The sequence below is a fragment of the Saccopteryx bilineata genome, chromosome 1, assembly GCF_036850765.1.
Source record: "Saccopteryx bilineata isolate mSacBil1 chromosome 1, mSacBil1_pri_phased_curated, whole genome shotgun sequence".
Taxonomy (NCBI): domain Eukaryota; kingdom Metazoa; phylum Chordata; class Mammalia; order Chiroptera; family Emballonuridae; genus Saccopteryx; species Saccopteryx bilineata.
Genome location: NC_089490.1, coordinates 362107773 through 362121040, shown reverse-complemented (window position 1 = coordinate 362121040; position 13268 = coordinate 362107773). Strand labels below are relative to the sequence as shown.

At 46.6% G+C, this 13268-nt stretch overlaps 1 protein-coding gene across 1 annotated transcript in view; it reads right to left on the bottom strand.

Annotated features, from left to right (window-relative positions):
* Window positions 1-13268, bottom strand: part of INSC (INSC spindle orientation adaptor protein) — a 135753-nt gene that overhangs the window by 28937 nt on the left and 93548 nt on the right. The gene's annotated exons all lie outside the window — the stretch shown is intronic.

The following is a 13268-nucleotide window of genomic DNA, read 5'->3' as shown; positions in this document are numbered from 1 at the left end:
TTATTGAATATCTAATATGTGCCAGCTACCATTCTAAGTGCAGTGCATAAGTTAGTACGCTTTCTGACCCTTACCGTAACCCTCTGAGGTCAATGTCAATATCACCCCCATTTTACAGACAAACCGAGACACAGAAAGGTTCGCTGACTTGCCCCAGATCACAAATGAGACTTGAACACAAATGGTCAAGCTTCAAAGCCCATGGTTGTGAACAGGACATTATACCACCTTCTGAGAAGTGCCACCTGAGTTCAGACCCTCTGCCTCCACCCAGGGTCAGCAGATGAGACCTTTGGGAGGAAGAGGGGCAGTGACTTGTCCAGGTTAGCTCAGCAGTACTACTGCAGCCCCTCTGACACCCTGGGACGCCAGCCTGCCTGAAGTCCCAGCGGCCAGGAACCAGGGAGTCCTTTCCTGTTAAGAGTAGGGAGATAGGAATGAGGCAGGGGAACAACCAGGGAGAGGTGATCTGAGGAGATGCTCCCCACACCTGCTGCAGGACTGAGGCTCCTGTCCCAACAGCCTGACTTTCCACCACTCAGCTCCAGTGGTCTCCAGAGGTCTGCATTTTGTTTGATTACCACCACCGCGTTCTGAGCCTCCCTTAAATGGCTCTGGGGAGCTGTAAGGTCCATTAGCTCTGAAAGCCTTTGGCAATCTCAGACTCAAAAGAGACAAATGTGGAAACAGGAGCCCAGGGAACTGTCCTCAATAAAACCCACCTGGATGTGCTTAATAAAAGAGAGCAAACAGCAGCCAGGCAGTCCCTGGCAGGGCCGGACTCCTACGAGGTGTTTGACTAACAGGCTCTCGCAGAGGGGCCTCACTTGGGTCTGGAAATAGGTAACAGCTCTATTATTGCCAACGAAGGAAGCCTCTTGGGCCTGTCTGGCCTTCATCCCCTTCTCCTCGCAGCACCACCCAAGGCTTAGCTAAGGAGCTACAGGGGGAATATGTCAGTCATCCCATCTCCCTAATCTCACCTTGGATGCCCATAGATAGAGCTACACTCCCAGCCCAGTGGTGAACACTGGTCCCGCCCAAACCTAGTCCCCAACACGTGCTTGGAGAGGAGCCAATCAGAACACACCAGAGAGGCCACGGAATTGATGGTCCCCACGGGCCTGGTGCCACCTAAGGCCTGGGTGCCGAGCAGCCCCCCCCCCCCTGCCCAGCCCAGAATGCTGATTGACAAACCCACCAGCACGATTTCCCAGAGCACATATCCGGCGCCGGGCCTTGTGCTGGAGCGGAGGGGAGCACGGGCAATGCGGCACCCGCCAAGGACCACTGCGCAGCATGACTGCCAATGAGGGCGGGAGGCCTCCTGCGCCGCCCTGACTGACTGAACGCCCACAGCCCCGCTGCGGGAGCTGGCCCTCCTTGTAATCACATCGGGCATGTCTGTTATCTTCGCAGCTTCCATCACACTAACCAGCCCTGTTTCTCGGGGTAGGGGCGTGGGGGTGGGGCCGCTGTACCACTGAGGGTTTCTGCAAAACACGTTCCTGCCCCCACCCCAGACCTATGCAACTGGACTTCTTTTAACACGAACCAGCAATTCGGAGAAGCCCCCGATCTTCTGCTCTCTTGCTGCTCCCCCTCCCCCAGGGAGCTCTGCAAGCCTGGGGGCCACATAGCAGGCTTCCTGTAAGTGGGGAATAAATTGAGAGTAAAAGTTGACAGAAGACTTGAGGGCACATCTTAGGCAAGCAAAGATGGAGGGACCAGAGGGCAGAGGGAGGGCATGTGTTGAGCAAAGGCCACTGCAGCAAAGGCAGCTTTGGAGAAACAGCTGGCTACAGATTGCAGACCCGAGGACTGAGCCTCACCCCCCCCTCTGCTGTGTAGCCCGATCTGGGCTCTGACCCCTGGTTCCCAGAGAGGACGACCCAGTGTCCTGCCCAGGCAACCGCCTGCTGGCTTGTTTCCTTATAACTTGTTTTATATGCTTCAGATCACTGTGGTAATTCATTAATTATGAAATATGTCATCCCTTTAAAAGAGAGAAAGTATGTGTGTGTGTGTGTATATATAATATATATATTGCTCACAAAAATTAGGGGATATTTCAAAATGTATTTGAAGTAATAAAATATTACCTAATTTTTGTGAGCAGATTTTTATACATATAGTGTGTGTGTGTGTGTGTGTGTGTGTGTGTGTGTATATATATATATATATAGTAAATTGATAAGGCATTACAAAATAATAGAATGACACCTATACTACATGTAAGTATATATGCCTAATATTTAGAAATTCCAATCTTGGGAATAAAATAACACCAGAAAATCCCTGTACAGCATTCTTGATCTGCTACCTCTGCTTTTCTCTGCTGGAAGGGCCACTCCCCTGAATCATGTGCTTGTCATTCCCTTGTTTTCTTTAGAGATGTATGCATGTGTATACTGTTTAGTTTTACAGGGTTTTGAACTTGACATAAATGAGATCATGCTGACTATGAAAACTGGGGTTTTTTCCCAGTCAGCATTATGTTTGGGAAACCCCTTTCTGTTGTTGCCTGTGGCTGAGGTTACTGCTGTGTGGTATTTCGTTGCATAAATCAATCGCAATTGAATAGAGAATTCATTTATGCCTTCTCCTGCCAATGGCCATTTGAGTCGTTTCCCAGTTGGTGCTGTAATGTACAACGCTGCCGTAAATATTCCTCTCGATGTCTTCTGGTGGTACACATGTGCAAGTTTCTCTGGTGGTCTCCATCTCAAAGTGGGATTGTCAGCTCATAGAGTCTACACACTGTTAATTTTACTAGTGTTGCCAAATTGTTTTTGCAGAGCAGTTGTAGCAATTTATAGTCCCACCAGCAGTGTATTAACTTATTTAACTCCATATTCGTGCCAACATTTGGTAGTGTCAGCTTTTAAATGTTTGCCATTTGGGTGGGTGTGTAAAACTTTTATCCTAATATGCATGTCTCCGTTTCCTGCAACGATGCTAAGGGTTGTTTCATATGTTGTTGTTTTGCTTTGCTTTGCTTTGATTCGATTTGATTTTGGTTTTGACACTTGGATTCCTTCTTCTATGAAGTGCCTGTTCATATGTTCGGCTCATTTTTTTACTTGGTGCATTTTCACGTGGGTCTATTTCCCAGGCCTTTGGCTCTGATGTTATTGACCTGCCACTTAGCCACTGCCAGCCAGCTGCCACCAGCTCAAGTTGATCATCTCAGCAGCTCCAACTCAGCCAGCTTGTCACAGAAGATGGCCCTGAGGGACCCCACACCCTTGGGTTCTGGGCTCCCCAGTACCTGAACCAATTCCTGTCGTGTCAGAACACACACAGGCTATGGAGCCACACCAACCTGGGTATAAACCCTGCCCCTGTATCTTACAAGCTAGACAATTTGTGTACCTACTTTGAACCCTTATCTATAAAATGGGGATAAAAATACCAACCTCAGAGGACATTGGAAGGTAACTAAAATAACGCATGTACAATGACTGCCACAAGGTGGCACCATCATCCACCTCATTCCCATCTGGTGGCTGCAGTCATCTCTGGACCAGGAGTCCTGGTCCTACCTCATTTTTCTGCAGGCTCCTCTAGGACTGAGACCCCATTGAGAGCCTCGGCCCTTTGATTTGGGGCCCACAAGTTTACACACTTGTTTGAACAAAGTCAGATCATGGAGCCCAGAACTATTAATAGAACTTCTAAAAGCAGAGCGACTCCTGTTTTAATTCCTGACCAGGACGAAGCAGATGAATAATTAGAATCCCTCAGAAGAGGACAGAGAGAAAAGTAGTCCTATCCCTGGGTCTCTTCATAGTTCAACAGACAGTAATGGAGCACGTACCTTGTGATAGGTGCTGACCTTGGCACTGACTCAGAGATGACTCAGGAAGAAATAAGAGATGGAGAAACAAAGACAGACAGACACATAGAGAAACAAGAAAATGTGTGTGTGTGTGTGTGTGTGTGTGTGTGTGTGAGAGAGAGAGAGAGAGAGAGAGAGAGAGAGAGAGAGAGAGAGAGACATCACATGCTTAAAAGGACATGGGGATCGTCTGGCACAGAGCTCAGCCTGTCTTCCCTGGCCTCTCTGTAGCCCCCTCTCCTGCTGAGAACTCCCCATCTCAGCCTTCTTTCCTTCCCGGGATGCCCTGATGCCACTTTGGGGGGCACAGCTCCCCCCTAGCTAGCTACGACTGGTCATTTTCTCTTTTTGCCTCTCCCCTTCATATCCACCTAAGGTGGCTTCCCCCGGTTCTGCTGTCAGCCCACTCTGTCCCATCTCCATCCACAGCACCCAAACCCAGTGGCCTCAGTGACTCACTCTGATGACTCCCCCCCCACACACACACACCTCTAGTCCTCCACCCCTGCCTTTCTCTCCTAAGATCCACATCTACATTTTAAACCTACAACTGGATCTCTTTGGTTCCAAACTAACTTGCTTGGATATTCAACGAGCACCTCAAACCCAGATCACTTATACGTGAAGTAGTCCTCTCCCCTGACTTCCCTCCTCACTCCCCTCTCAGACCCAGGTGAGAAGCCATCTCCTCCAGGAACATGCCATCCCCAGACAGAGGGTCTCTGCCTCCCAACAGCCACAGCCCCTGGTCTGGCCAGGATGACAGCACTTAGTTGGATTAGCCTTATCAGTCTGCGTGCTCCTCCCTGCACCAGATTTGAGCTGCTCAGGGCAACTTCTCTACGAAATCCTCCCAGGTCCCCAGCACCCAGCTGCGGTCTGACATGCAGCAGTTCACTTGTCAAGTGTGGGCTGAATGATGAAGAAACAGTGGCCCAGGGAGGGGAAGAGAGTGTCTAAGCTATAAAGCAAGTTAATGCCAGGGTCAGGATTCATCCGGCCCTGCCCCGGCCTGCGCCCCCCGTGCGGGGCCTTTGGGAACGGCAGTGAAGGGAGAAGGTGGTGAGAGGCCAGGTTGGGGTGGTGGGGCAGACACAACTGCTCAGCTCGGCTCAGCTCCTACAGAGGGCGCAGGAGTAACCCAGCCTGAGGCCAGCTTCCTCCAGCACTGGTCCCACTTCTGGAACGTCTCCATCCCCAAACCACCCACTTCCCATCCTCAGTCATAAACTTAATGATGCCAAGAGAACAATCTAATCAAAGCACTTTCACATCCTAGAGAAATTGCTGCTGGAAGCACTTATAGGTAATTAGGTTTTACATGCCGTGGGACGGGCCTGGGCCTGAGGCCAAGCTTCCCTCATGGGAGGGCGCGCAAGTGGTGATGAGGACGGCCTGGCCTGGTCATCACCTGGGCAGCAGGGCCAGTGCCCCTGCAGTACAGACCCACAGGGTGTCCGGAGCTGGTGAGACTGTCCTTGTGCAGTGGGAGGAGGAGCATGGAACCCACCCAGCTGAGGAACCCAAAATATATGATAAACTTCGCCAAAACTGATGAGCAATGTTTTCCTGCTGATTACGGGGAAAGCCTCAGTGATGGCTGTGATGAGAATTTCTAAGTGACACAGGCTAGTGTGCAAAGGCTCATCCTGCATCACCGGTGCCGGTCTGCTCGTTTCCAGTCCCTTTTCGCTTGTTTAATTTTTAGAGAAAGGCAGAGCTTGGTTGCTGGGTGGTAACAGTTAAAACGAACCACGCAAATGCAGGGGAGGCAGTGTGACCGAAAGACCATCAGATGTCTTCCTTTTCTCTGTCCACCCAGACACCTAAATTCTGCATTAAAAAAAGAAAAGAAAGAAAGAAAGAAGACAAAGAAGGAAGGAAGGAGAGAAAGAAAGAGAGAAAGAAAGAAAGAAAGAAAGAAAGAAAGAAAGAAAGAAAGAAAGAAAGAAAGAAAGAAAGAAAGAAAGAAAGTTGGGAGCCACAAAGCAGTTGGCATCCTGCTCACGGGTCCAGGAAGGACTCTGGGGATAGCCAGAGGGACAGTTCAGTCATAGTCAGAGAAGGAAACAAGGGTCCTTCCCCAGAAAGCAAAAGACATTGTCAGCCAGGGGGCAGGGCAAAGCTTTACGTAGAATAAATGAACCTGTGGGCCATCAACCAGACCAGGGCAGAGTCTGTGCACAAGGTAAGGGGTTCAACCCTGGCTCTACAAAGTGAGGGATGTGTTTTTAGGAGTGGCGGTAGAGCCGACAGCCCAGTACAAGCTACAGAAAGCAAAACAAGCTTTCTCTCCTCCTCTCACACTAATACATCCAGATCCACCCCCCTTCAATCTCCTCTGCTATTTCAAACAAGAATCTTTGATTACAAAGTCAAGTGCCAAAAATGAATAAATACAAATATTAATATGCAATAGTGAATGGAACAATGGATGGAAGAAATTAAATAACCTGTTTGGCAAACAAGTCAAGGAGATAGAGACACCTGAGAAGTTGAGGTGGAAAGAAATCAGGAATTAAGTCACTTAAGAATATAAATAGAAAATAACTTCCCTGTCAAGCAGAAGATTTTCCTTAGAGTAGATTGTCAGACAGATGCTCTAAAGGCATTCTGGGGTGAGGGGAGTGGAGTTTATGGGAAGACATCAAAAGGTGACTACAAACAAGTTCACTTTCCTTGGGGTTAGAACTGTTAAGCACATGCTCCTTTAAAAATATCAAGTTTCCCGCAAAGCACTTGTGGGTACAGCTGGGATCTGAACTGTAACAAAAGTGCTCTAGATCCATGGTTCTTAGCCTAGTTTTCATATGATTAGAACCATCTAGGAAAGCTTTTAAATACTAATGCCCAGGCTTCCCCACCAGAAATTCTGATTTAATTGGTCGGAGGTGGAGTTTTGGCATCAGCATTTTAAAAAATTCCTTTAGCGATTCTGACAGAGATCCTGGGTGAACAGCACCCTTCTGGAGGTTCTCATGGTGCAGTGGCAGTTACGTAATCTGAGGCATGAGGAGAGCCCAGGCTCACGGCTCAGCTGTGCTACTTGCTGACTTGGTGACATGAGCAAGTTATTTCTATCTCTGAGGCTCGGTTTTCTAATTCTTAAAATGGTAGGGATATCACATTTCATAATAAAATAGTAAATATAATATTAAAATTACTCCCTCTGAAATCAGTCACAAGGCAAAAATATCAATTTTTTAACACTTTTATTCAACCTTTGACAGTGGCCCTAGCCAATGCACTATGACAAGGAAAAGAAATTTTTTTAAAAAAAGGTATAATGATTGGAAAGGAGGAAGCAAACTCATAATTCACAGATCTCAAATTGCGTACCTCTGTGCACAGTCCAAATCTGTATAAAACCCAAAAGAATCTATAAGAATCTATTATATACCATTAAAATTAATGAGTGGCCCTGGCCGGTTGGCTCAGCGGTAGAGCGTCGGCCTGGCATGCAGGAGTCCCGGGTTTGATTCCCAGCCAGGGCACACAAGAGAAGCATCTATCTGCTTCTCCATCCCTCCCCCTCTCCTTCCTCTCTGTCTCTCTCTTCCCCTCCCACAGCCAAGGCTCCATTGGAGCAAAGTTTGCCCGGGTGCTGAGGATGGCTCCGTGGCCTTTGCCTCAGGCGGTAGAATGGCTGTGATTGAGGCAGAGCGACACCCCAGATGGGCAGAGCATCGCTCCCTGGTGGGCATGCCGGGTGGATCCCGGTTGGGCGCATGCGGGAGTCTGACTGCCTCCTCGTTTCCAACTTAAGAAAAAATACAAAAAAAAAAAAAAAAAAAAAATTAATGAGTGACTTTAGCAAGATGATTAGATCCAATATTAAAAATTATATTTTCTTAGTCAGTACTCAGATGCTTGATCGGGGATTTTTGTCCATCAAGGGACTAGGGAAAGAACAGCGAGGAATTCTCACCCCCATATAAGTGGCACCCAATACCAGAAGGTGTGGATCAGGATATCAAATTTTAGCATACAGGCCTTGGTAGCTCCTGCTACCTCAATAATGCATTGGGCAGACCCAATTACTTGGAAATCAGATAATCCTGTATGGGTAAACCAACGGCCCCTTTCTCAGGAGAAACTTAGGGCAGCTGCTCAATTGGTACAAGAGCAGCTACAGCTTGGGCACATTGAACCATCTAATAGCCCATGGAATACACTTCCATATTTTGATCTTGTTGCCTCCTGGATTATCAAGGGGCATAGGCGACCCTTACAGCTTATAGGTTTTGAGCCTCAAAATTATTGTTGTTCTTTTTTTCAAAGGATCAACAACATGGCTCTGGGAAACTTCCACTAAATGGCAAATCGCTCTTGCAAATCAATGGACAACTTTATACTGAAACTGTCAACTTAAAATCAGCTCGAAGACTAGAATTATATGCCATTATCATGGCTTTTCAGCATTTGCCATATTCCCCCTTTAATCTATATACAGACAGCAAGTATTTACTTATGGTGTTTCCACTATGAAGACTGCGGTCTTAGGGACAAATGCTGATGAACTATTTTAGCAGTTCCTCCTTCTTTAAAGACTTGCATGTCAATATAGAGCTCCATGTTTTATAGGACATACTCAAGCTCACTCCATGCTCCCTGGAGCTTTAGCACAAGGGAATGCCCTTGTTGATCAAGCTACCCAAAAGAAAATTATTTGGAGCAACCATGAAAGATCGAGCAATTCAATCTCATACTATTCACCAGATTCATCACCAGAACGCTGCAGCCCTGTGTAAACAGTTTCAACTTTCTTGGGAAGCAGCACACAGATTGGGAAATCCTGTCCAAGGGGTCCTATACTACAATCTGTCCCTTAATTTGGAGTTAACCGTCAAGGACCACTACCAGGACAACTTTGGCAAATGGATGTTACTCATATACCTTCATTTGGCAAACGGTCCTATGTCCACATTACAGTGGATACCTATTCTGGATTTATAGTAACCTCTGTCAGAACAGGAGAGGCTGCTATGCATGTTATACCTCATTGTCTGTATGCATTGTTCTATTATTGGATTTCCTAAACTGGTTAAAATGGCAATGCTCCTGCATATGGAGCAAAAGCATTTACTGTATATTGTCAAACCTTTTGAATTATGTGTATTTCTTACGATCTTTAAAGTCAAGGTATTATTAAAGTGTACCCAGCAAATATTTTAAGGTCAATTTAAAAAAATTTTTTAAAGGGGGGAGTCATATCCTGGAACTCCTACGGGTCTAACATACCATGCTTTTTACTTGAAAAAAATTTAAATTACTTTTGAACGCTGATGAACAGGAGATGCCAAATCTTTTTCTCCTGCAAACTACTACCTTCTTTACTTGATCCAGCTAATAACACTGTTTTGTATTTTTCCAAATAGCCCCAGATATATGGAAAAGATTTATATAGGCGGATGAGGATCCTCAAACCCCTCAGTGAGATCTTCTGAGCATGGCTTTTAAGATACCAAGAGGCAGAAAAAGCCCATTAGAGATCAGGGGAACTACTAGCTTTTAGGATACACCCTTAAAGGCTCCAATGCCCCAAAGGGGTCTCACAGGATGAGTCCTGCTTCAATAGTGAAAAGGAAGGCCATTGAGCTAAAGCCTGCCAGACTTACATGCCTCTGCTGTGAGGAAACAGGGACACTGGAAGGTAGGCTTCCCCCTCGCTCCTCTAAGGAAGGGTTCAGTCTCTTCCAGCCCTGCTCCAGTCACCTATGACCTAACCTTGCCCAGGATGCTGGGGTTTGCCACTGAAGGCTGAAGGTGCCCAGGGTCGTTGGCCCCATCTACGACACTGTGGACGAGCCTAGGGTATTTCTTCCAAGAAGCAGGTAAACTGATCTCATTTGCACAAGGGCCACTTAACTATGTCTTGCCTGAATAGTCAGGTTTTTTATTCTTCCCTCGAAGATCTCTGTTGTGGGTGTTGCTAGTCCTATTTTCTGCTGCTTTGTTTAATATATAGTGTTTCCTTTATTCCTCCTACCTCAATGCCCCACTCATATTTCAGGCTGGGACCTACTCCTAATTTAGAGCTCTCTTTCCCCCTTTTGCCAACTTCTATTACGAATCTACCTTTGCCACCCAGCTTAGTGTATCCCAAGGTTCTCTTTACCAAGCCACAGTTGCAGAGCTCCAGGGAAATGCACCCTGGTCTTATCTCTCCAGGCAGAGGAGAACAGAGGCTCCATCTCCACACATGCTGCGGATGGCTTTTCCAGTCTACCTGAATCATTACCAGCTAGAAGCAGCGGTCATTGGGACTTGGACGTGAGCAGCAAAGTATAGAATTGTGATGACAATTCCAGTGCCATGCGGACTTTTCCTGGATGTGGACTTTTCCTGGACTCCTGCTCCTTGGGACAGCTCCTAACAGACTGAACTGGGGTTGGGTTGCATTTATCAGGGACTTGGCATGGTGTTGGGGCCAACTTGGACTTGGTGAACTTGTTAAGGACACTATTCTTTTATGGATTCTTGCTGTATTGGCCAAGAGCTTGCTTAAAGGCTTTAATCACTGTAAAAAAAAAAAAAGAAGACTAGATAAAGAAGATGTGGCACATATACACCATGGTATACTATTCAGCCATAAGAAATGATGACATCGGGCCCTGGCCGGTTGGCTCAGCGGTAGAGCGTCGGCCTGGCGTGCGGGGGACCCGGGTTCAATTCCCGGCCAGGGCACACAGGAGAAGTGCTCATTTGCTTCTCCACCCCCCCCCCCCTCCTTCCTCTCTGTCTCTCTCTTCCCCTCCCGCAGCCAAGGCTCCACTGGAGCAAAGATGGCCCGGGCGCTGGGGATGGCTCCTTGGCCTCTGCCCCAGGCGCTAGAGTGGCTCTGGTCATGGCAGAGCGATGCCCCGGAGGGGCAGAGCATCACCCCTGGTGGGCGTGCCGGGTGGGTTCCGGTCGGGCGCTTGCGGGAGTCTGTCTGCCTGTCTCTCCCCATTTCCAGCTTCAGAAAAATACAAAAAAAAAAAAAAAAAAAAAAAAAAGAAATGATGACATCCGATCACTTACAACAAAATGGTGGGATCTTGATAACATTATACGAAGTACAATGAGTAAATCAGAAAAAAACAAGAACTGCAGGATTCCACACATTGGTGGGACATAAAAACGAGACTAAGAGACATGGACAAGAGTGTGGTGGTTACGGGGGCCAGGGAGGGAAGGAGGGAGAAGGGGAGGGGAAGGGGGAGGGGTACAAAGAAAACTAGATAGAAGGTGACGGAGGACAATCTGACTTTGGGTGATGGGTATGCAACATAATTGAATGACAAGATAACCTGGACATGTTTTCTTTGAATATATGTACCCTGATTTATTGATGTTACCCCATTAAAATTAATAAAAAAATTTTTTTTTCATTTTTCTGAAACTGGAAACAGGGAGAGACAGTCAGACAGACTCCCGCATGTGCCCCACCGGGATCCACCCGGCACGCCCACCAGGGGCGATGCTCTGCCCACCAGGGGGCGATGCTCTGCCCCTCCGGGGCGTTGCCATGTTGCGACCAGAGCCACTCTAGCGCCTGGGGCAGAGGCCACAGAGCCATTCCCAGCGCCCGGGCCATCTTTGCTCCAATGGAGCCTTGGCTGCGGAAGGGGAAGAGAGAGACAGAGAGGAAAGCACGGCGGAGGGGTGGAGAAGCAAATGGGCGCCTCTCCTGTGTGCCCTGGCCGGGAATCGAACCCGGGTCCTCCGCACGCTAGGCCGACGCTCTACCGCTGAGCCAACCGGCCAGGGCCAATAAAAATGTATTTATTAAAAAAATTATAGCCTGACCAGGCGGTGGCGCAGTGGATGGAGCGTTGGACTGGGATGCGGAGGACCCAGGTTCGAGACCCCGAGGTCGCCGGCTTGAGCACGAGCTCATCTGGTTTGAGCAAAAAGCCCCCCAGCTTGAACCCAAGGTCGCTGGCTCCAGCAGGGGGTTGCTCAGTCTGCTGAGGGCCCGCGGTCAAGGCACATATGAGAAAGCAATCAATGAGCAACTAGGGTGTTGCAACACGCAATGAAGAACCAATGGTTGATTCTTCTCATCTCTCTCCATTCCTGTCTGTCTGTCCCTGTCTATCCCTCTCTCTGACTCGCTCTCTGTCTCTGTAAAAAAAAAAAAAAATTTCTATGATTTGCAACAATTAGAAAATAAAAATTTTAACACATTAGCATAAAATAATACCTAGAAATAAGTCTAAAAAAAGAAAGAAGTCTAAAATTGATATGCAAGTCCTGGCTGGTTGGCTCAGCAGTAGAGCGTTGGCCTAGCATGTGGAAGTCCCAGGTTTGATTCCCAGTCAGGGCACACAGGACAAGTGCCCATCTGCTTCTCCACTCTTTCTCTTCTCCTTCCTCTCTGTCTCTCTCTTACCCTCCCGCACCACGGCTACATTGGACGAAAGTTGGCCTGGGCACTGAGGAGGGCTCCATGGCCTCCACCTCAGGCACTAGAGTGGTCCGGCTGCAATTGAGCAACGCCCCAGATGGGCAGAGCATTGCACCCTGGTGGGCATGCCAAGTGGGTTCCAGTCAGGTGCATGCAGGAGTCTGTCTGACTACCTCCCCGCTTCTCATTTCAGAAAAATATAAATAAATAAATAAATAAATAAATAAATAAATAAATAAATAAAATAGATATGCTAGATATCAACACTAAAAACTCACAACATTGCTGAGAGAAATTAAAGGCAGTCTATAGAAGTAGAGAAATACACCCCATTTATTGATTGAACACTCCATAAGATGGCAATTATCCCAAATTCTTTATAAACTTAAAGAAAGCCCAATCAAAATTTCAATAGGTGTTTTTATGAAATTAACAAGTCTATTCTGAAATATACATAGAAATTTTTAAAAATTTTAGAATTACCAAGATAATCTTAAAGAAGAAAAAAGTTGTAGAATATACTACTAAATAACAAAATGTATTTTTTTGTTATTTAGTGATTCAGGAATTCAAACAGTGCCATATTGGAAATAGGATGGCCACAAAGACGAACAACAAAATAGAAAACATCCAAAAACAGACTTATACATATGTCATCACATTACTTAGAACAAAGCCTCCACTCTGATTCAGCGGTGAAAAGGTGGCCTTTTTGATAAGTGGTGCTGGTTTAATTTTATAGCATATGGAAAACACTCAACCTTGAACACCACTGAAAAAAATTTAAATAGGTCATATACCTAAATTTAGTGAAAGATAAAACAATAAAGCTCCTAGAGGGAAAAAAATAGGAGACTATCTTCATGATTTGGGGAAAAACAAATTACATTTTTTACATTTTATTTTTCAATTATAGTTTACATTTAGTATTATTTTGTATAAGTTTCAGGTGTATAATATGGTGGTCAGACGATCATATACTTTGACAAAGTGATTCTCCAATAAGTCTAGTACCCACCTGGCACCATACATAGT